At 43.0% G+C, this 7390-nt stretch overlaps 1 pseudogene; it reads right to left on the reverse strand.

Annotated features, from left to right (window-relative positions):
• Positions 1 to 2553: 2553 nt before the first annotated feature.
• LOC123591863 lies at positions 2554 to 2775 on the reverse strand (annotated as a pseudogene).
• Between the last annotated feature and the right edge of the window lie 4615 nt (positions 2776 to 7390).

Raw genomic sequence — 7390 nt, forward strand, 5'->3', positions numbered from 1 at the left:
ATGGAGTGAGAGGGAGGAAGACAATGATAGAGTACTCTATTCCTGTTATTCAGTATGTGAAATGACATAAACAATGTAAAAGCTTTAAAGAGCTTCATTTCAATTGATCTGAAGATTAACAGATAATCTTTCCTAATAAAATAAGAAGTAAAACTGAACCCTGACTCTTTAGACCTGACCCAACTCTTGGTTTCTTTTAAATTCTTGACTGATTGTCCCTGCAGAACCAGGCTTCTGCTCCAGTTGGTCTGAATCCAGCAACTGTGAACCTTAACTCACAGGCTATATTACTCCTGACTTGTGGGCAGAAGGCATCAGTGAACTCTTTTTTTGTAAGGCCCTGGGACCAAAGAGGCAGAGGAAAGGTGAGGGAATGACAGTGAGGACCTTTTCAAAGTATTGGTTTATATATCATATTTCAGTATTCCAAAAGTATTATTTAGGCTTTTGTGCACTACCCATTTTGGAGAACAAGAGATAAGTCACAAGCTTGACCTTCAAAGATCAAGTTGTAGAGGCATCATTTATGAAGTATTTATGTGTGGATATAACTTAATACATTGGACCACAGGTAAGCTTTGTTTCTCTCAAGACTACCCACCCATCCACTAGCCAAGTTCACACCCAATGACAGCATGTCATTTTTGAGCCAAAATGACTGTGGTCCCAGAGCTGGTTCAACTTCCTTTTGCCTGGAGGACAAAGTATAAAGCCATCTTGGAAAGGAGAAGGAATTTTCATAGAGAGGGCAGAGTTCGTGAAGTGTTACATTAGGCACCCGATCCCTTCCCCTTTTTCCGATCTGTGGGGGTACAGAGGTCACTTGACCTGCTCTCTTTGCATCTCCCACCAGCCTAAGGGGTCCCTGAGAGTGTTCCATGGGACTTGAAAGGCGATTTTAGACATAAAGCTGGTGTCTTCTTCTTTCAGGAGCTACCATTAAAACTAGGGGCTGACAGATGTGCCTTGCCATGGCTGGGTCTGGAAAAACCATTGCGTGGTGCAGCTGAGATGGATGGAGATTGTCTGGGTCTCCACCATGTGGCATGGTAAGGACGTTTGAATTTTCCTGTGTGCCCAGAACCTGCAAAAGTGACTGCAAAAGTGACTAGGGGCAGTGACTGGTTTGCAACCCTGCCCTTTCCCCAGGGTGTAGAATCAAAGGGAAGGAGTAGAAGGAAGGTGGGAAGAGACCTGGATGATGTTGACTGAGATAGTAATTCCTGAAGTGGATTAAAAGACACTTATGGACTGGGTCAATTTTGGTGGATTGGACTAAATTTAGTTTTCTTACTGTCAAGTGGGAGTGAAAGCCTGTCAAAGAAAAGTGTGTGCAGATATAAAAATAAAGAGTTTCAGGTTTTCACAAAGCTGATTTGTCATTGTCCAATTCATGCCACTTACAGTAGATTTGTTAAATCTACAGTGAGGCAGTTATTGAAAGCCAGGCTTTGTTGAAAAGAACATGCCTTTCTAAATTCCAAAAGCTTCCCTTTAAATAACAGAACTGAAGGGCTGAGCTTAGAGTACAGGAGGAACAGGGCATTGGGAGAGGAAAAGGTCAAGGACTGGCCTGAGGGCCTTGATCCACGTTCTCCAATTGAGGTTGAGAGTCTTTGGGGAATGGGGGTTAGAAGCAATCAAAGGACTTTAGGGAAATCCTGAACAAGAATCTTTCACAATCACTGGAAATTAGGATCCAGAGGGAGTGGAGATCAGTCCCAGAAAATAGAGTTCCTTTTTTTTGTTTGCACATTTGAGTCACAGAGTGGTGAGATGTATCACTGCTCACGAGCATGCAGGGGCCTTCCTGGTGGGAGGACTAGACATCCTCACCCTGATGAACTCAGGTATGGCTATGTGACTTGCTCTGGCAAATAAATGTGAGCAGAAATGAAGGGTGTCTCTCTTAGGCAGAAATGCTAAGCAACATAATTGGTCATGCTTTAAAAAAACAACCCTCTATCTCTTACCATGGTGGAAGCAGGTACTGAGGTGGAGCTTACATCAGCCTGGACTCTCGAGTGACTATGATGGGCAGATTTTCCCTGTCAGTTTATGATGAGTGAGAAGTAAGTGTTCTTATAATACAACTTTTGGGTTTTTTGTTACTGCGGCATAAACCACCACCGCTTTCTGACCAATACACAATGTGAAAATTTTATCCCCAAGACGTGGTCTGTATAACTCCATTTAAACAGGTATAGTTAATTTGCTGAAGAGGGCAGCAGGATTAAATTCCATCCCAGTTGTTTCTTAAACAATTCAAGGACTAACTTACTCCCTTTTTTAATGGCCCCTATTGCTTTCTACTTGAATTATAGTTATTGGTGATGCATTTAAAGTCCTCCCCTAGGCTGAAGATTCTTTGAGGATGGGAAGCATGTCTGCTCCATTTTGGAATAAAAACTCATTCCTCCCCCCACCGCAAACAAAACTTTCTCATAGTTATTATTGAACCAACCTACTAGTGTGGAAGCGTAGAAACAAGAGAAAAATAATTTTCCCAGTAAAGCATGTCCGGCTGTTCAAATAGGAGTGATGATTTCAGCATCATGTGGTAAGAGGCTGGTGACCTTGATACAGCAGACATATGTGTGCCATCTCAAGTACAATTCCGTATGCACCCAACTTTATTCTTCTCCAGTGTCTCCTCTCAGAGTTGAACCTGATTTTATTACTAGTTTTCATTTGAATCCATTGGGGAATGGGATGATCCTGCTTTTGTTTCTTGGCCAAGAATCACTTGATCCTGAAAGTCTGGTGAGAGGACATGATGAGGATCAGAGTCAACTGCACCACAATGGTCAAGAAAGGGAATAAAAGAACAAAGCCCATTCTATACAGGTCATATGAATGAGTGGTAGAAACTATTGGTAGAAGCTTGGTTAGTCTGAAACCTCTGAAAACAGAAATACAATAGATATTTTGGATGTTACAATTTCCTAAAATATAAAAAAAAATTCTTGTTGTATTAGAGAGATACCTATTATGTAGAATAGAGCCTTTCTCTTCAGTGGGCTCGTTGAATGGAAGCTTTTGCAACTGCACACTCTTCAGATAAGGTGAAAAATAAAGAAAAAATTATCATTAGTTAACATTTATTGAATATTTACCACGGGCCAAATACTGTTCTAAACCTTTTACACTTACATCTTCAGAACAACCTTAAAAGTTAGGTACTATTATGATTCTTAATTTTGAGATAAAGAAAATTCAGCACAGAGAGGTTAAATAACTGGCTCAAGGTCACACAACAAGGTGGTGGATTTGGAATTCAAATCTAGGTCTGACTCCAAAAATCTTGTTTTTAGCCACTGTGCTATACTACTCACTCAGCAGCAGAAATATTTTTGAGGCTTCTTCAGCTCTCAGCTACCTTGTCTGGGAGCTACCTCTATCTATAACTCACATTAAGGAGTAGGACTTAGGTCTCCTTCAAAGCTGATGAGACTAGCGGTAGGCTGGTCAATGGTTCATCCAATGGAATGTTAGATTTTTTTCTCTAGAAAATTTAAACCAAGAAACACAGAGTGTGAAATTAGGGTATGTGAAAGGCAAAAATGACAAATTGAGGGTCTTTGACCTGGACCTTTTTGTTTGGCCCCAGCCACCAGTGAAAAATTAAAAATGGGAGAATGGGGAAGGCAAGGGAAAAAGTCACAAAATATTGTCCATGACAAAAAATAGCATGTGTAATATTCCACTTAGGTATTATTATACTTGCGTGTGTATAGGTATAAAGAGGTGCTGGTGCATAAAAATATGGTCACCAAATGTTAGTGATGGCCAATGAAGAGTAACGGCATTTTAGGTGATATTATTTCATGTAGATTTATGTATCTCTTGACTACTTTACAATGAGCATGTATAATTAGAAAAAAAAGATCTTAATTTTAAACATGAAGATTTTACATAAATCTCTGTATTCCTAGGTTCAGTTGAAACTTGAAAGCACTGGCATTGCTGGGCTCACACTTTCACATGGCAACCAGGGCTGGGGCTGAGTCTCGACTTCTCCTTCTAGCATGGTGGATACACTCTAACTTCCACAACCTGTTTTTCACACTTGACCGTATTTGCTTCTTGCTATTTAGTGCTTGTTGCCTGTCGGCATTTGAGGGGCCTTTCTTTAGAGACTTGGGGTTAGCAGCCATGTTGGGTTATGCGCAATCTACAAAAGCCATGTAAGGTAAGGTAAGCCATGCAAGCTCAGGATCTAGAGCAGGGCCATCTAATGGAACTTTCTGTGATGATAGAAACAAGCACTTGAAATGTGGCTAGTGTAACCAAGGACCTGAATTTTAAACTTTATTTAATTGTAATTCATTTTAATTAAAATAGCCACGTGTGGCTTATGGCTACTATACTGGGTAGTATAGATTGAGAGACAGAAAGAGAGGGAGAGAGAAAGAGAGGGAGAGGAGAGAGAGAGAGAGAGAGAGATAGAGAGAGAGAGAGAGAGAGAGAGAGAGATGAGAGTTTGCTGAGGGTGGAGATACTCTAAAGAGAGTATCTACATAGGTCGTGCTAATAGGTGGCCCAAAAGTCACACGTAGCCTACCTTCAGACTGTATATTGGAAAAGAAGTGAGGGATGAGAAAAGGGGTTGGTGCAAGAGAACCTCTTTAGAGAGAGCTGTCAGCATGTTCTACATTTCTCCCCCTTTCCTCCACCTGCTTCAAATCAAGTAATGGGGATGCAGGAAGATTGCACAGAGAAGTGACCTATTCCTTGGATTTACAAGACTCAGAAGTGGGTGTTTGGCTGTCCTTGGAAAATGTCAAAGGAGAGACTAGCTGGCGATGCCCCTGCCCACACAGCAAGGAGAAAGGGCTAAAATGGGAGCAGCCTGAGTTTGACAAGAGGGTACCCTCTGGTCTAGAGAGAACTCTGTAGAAGGTGGCGGTGGGGTCACTACCTAAGAAGATGAGATATCTAAAATAGGAAGAGTCTTTATGGGGTCTACTTTCAGAGACTACTGTTGGAAGGGAGGGAGTGGAAGACCCCAAACACACCCCCTGAAAGAGAGATGTAGCAGTGTGAACTGCTAATCAGAGGGTACCAGCCTGCAAAGACAAGAGCACCCATCTCGAGGCCCTTTTCCCCCTTTTACCTTCCTCACGTGCCTCACCTGGTGAGGAGGTGGACCAAAGAGAGCAAAGGCAGACCTCAGCTTCTGTCTCCGCAAAATGTTTCCAGTGGGAAAAATGGATTGCCATTTACTTAGGTGGGGGAATGCTGAGGGAAATGTTTTACTTCTGAAGGGGAGGAATCAGGAGTTCAGTTTGGGAAGGTGGATACCAACTAGCTAGCCTAGAGGAGATGTTGAGGAGACAGCTGTATAGAATCGGGAGTTCAAGAGCGAGAGGAGAGAGAAAGTCGGGAATTGTTGGCATGTAGATGGCATTTGAAACCATGCAAATGGATGAGTCCACTTAGGGAGTGAGCCCACATAAGTAGAGGACTGAGGGCTGAGCCCTGTGACACCCCGATGTTTAAATGCATGGAGATGGATGGATCCATGTAGGGTGCTTAGAGCAGAGTTTGGCACATGTTGTGTGCTCAGTAACTGCTATTATCAGTCGGAAATGACTGGGGAACAGAGGTTTTCTAACGGAGATCAAACTCAACGTTGACCTAGTGACTTGTAATAGCTACATAGGTAGGGGGCAGCGCTCGCCAGAGGAAGAGCAAGTGGCAAACTTGCTAATTCACATTCTATATATGGCTCTGTTCCCAAGGCTGGTTTACTAAAGGACGTGTCCTGTTCAATCCTACCTGGGGTGCGAGGAGATAAGGATGGCATCCAGGGAGGCCAGTCACCCAGACCGAGCCTGGGGAGGCAGAAGCAGAGTGCAGCTGTCAGCTTTACAGGTGCAGAATCTGTACTTTAGCCTTACAGCTGGAGTTGTGCCCGGAAACCCTGTGGCCAAACTCAGAAGAGACCGATGGTTCAATCGAAGCACGATTTTAGTAATTTATAATTGACGAGGGCTTCTCTGCATCCTAGCAAATGACGTCTTCATCTCTCGCCCGGACTTCCACAAGAGTTCCCAAACATTTCCCCACCTCCACTCTTGCTCCCCTCCAGTTCTTTCGCCACAGGCTGACTGGAGTGATCTTTAAGGAATATTGTTTGGATCATGTCCCTCTCAATCTTTGATTCCTTCTTTGTCTGGCTACTATTGGAATAAAGTCCAAACTTGACGGAGTTTGGCCCTGCTTGGTCTGAGCCCAGTCTTCCTTTCCAACTTTGTCTCAGGCAGCCCTCACCTCCATCCTCCTTCTCTTTATGCACGCTAGCATTTTTTCAGATGGAGAGCCTCACTCGCTCCAAACCCATCTTACCGCTAGGTCCTCCGACCTGCTGGTCCCTCTGTGGGTGCTGTTCCCTCCCAACCCTGCACACTTGGAATGTCAACTTATACATCTCTTCCACACAGAGGGCCTTCCTGACCTTCCAATCCAAGTTAAGTCCTCCCAGTTATTGTTTCTTATCTTTCCTTCATAGCACTTCATAAAAAGTTTATGACTATACGTTTATTTCTACGTTAATTTGTTTAATGTCTGCTCTCTGACTAAGCTTCCGGTCCATAGGGCAGTAGTTCACGACTGTATTGCCCAGTGCCTGGCAGGGTGTTTGGTACATGGAAGTTGCTCAATGAGTATTTGTTGAGTAAATGGATGCCAAGGGGACCAGAATGTTATCTCTGTGGCTCAACAGTGTTCCTGTAGAAGATTTACCTGGGAAGCCAAATTACCTGCTGGAGGTGGTACCAGCGTGGAATCAGGGCCAGGGAGGTGGTTGGGTGATTTTAGTGCCTGGTGTCTTTGAATCATGAGATCCTGATGCCGTCATCTCTACTCTGAGGAAGTATCTGCAAGGGGTCTGGTCCTTTGCTTTTCTAGGGCATCAGGCTCACCCTTCTTTCACCACGCAATTGGTGAGGTTACAAATAGAATCATAGGCTTCTGGGCTTTTATTTTTATTTATTTTTTGGTATAAATAATTTTTTTGTAATTTTTATTTTATTTATCTAGTTTAAGTTTTTATTTTAATCTCAGTTAATGTACAGTGTTGTATCATTATTTTATTCTTTATTATTTCATTATTTCAAAGTAAATATGATAAGAAGCAAATAGTTTGGAACTATAATGTTCACAGAGTCTAACAGTTCCCTGCTTCTAAAATTATGATTGGGGAGGGGGGTGCCTGGGTGGCTCAGTTAGTTAAGCATCTGACTTCAGCTCAGGTCATGATCTCACGGTTCGTGAGTTCCAGCCCTGTATCAGGCTCTGTGCTGACAGCTCAGAGCCTGGAGCCTGTTTCAGATTCTGTGTCTTTCTCTCTCTTTGCCCCTCCCTACTCACGCTCTGTCTCTCTCTC

This window comes from Leopardus geoffroyi, chromosome B4 (genome assembly GCF_018350155.1).
Source record: "Leopardus geoffroyi isolate Oge1 chromosome B4, O.geoffroyi_Oge1_pat1.0, whole genome shotgun sequence".
NCBI lineage: Eukaryota > Metazoa > Chordata > Mammalia > Carnivora > Felidae > Leopardus > Leopardus geoffroyi.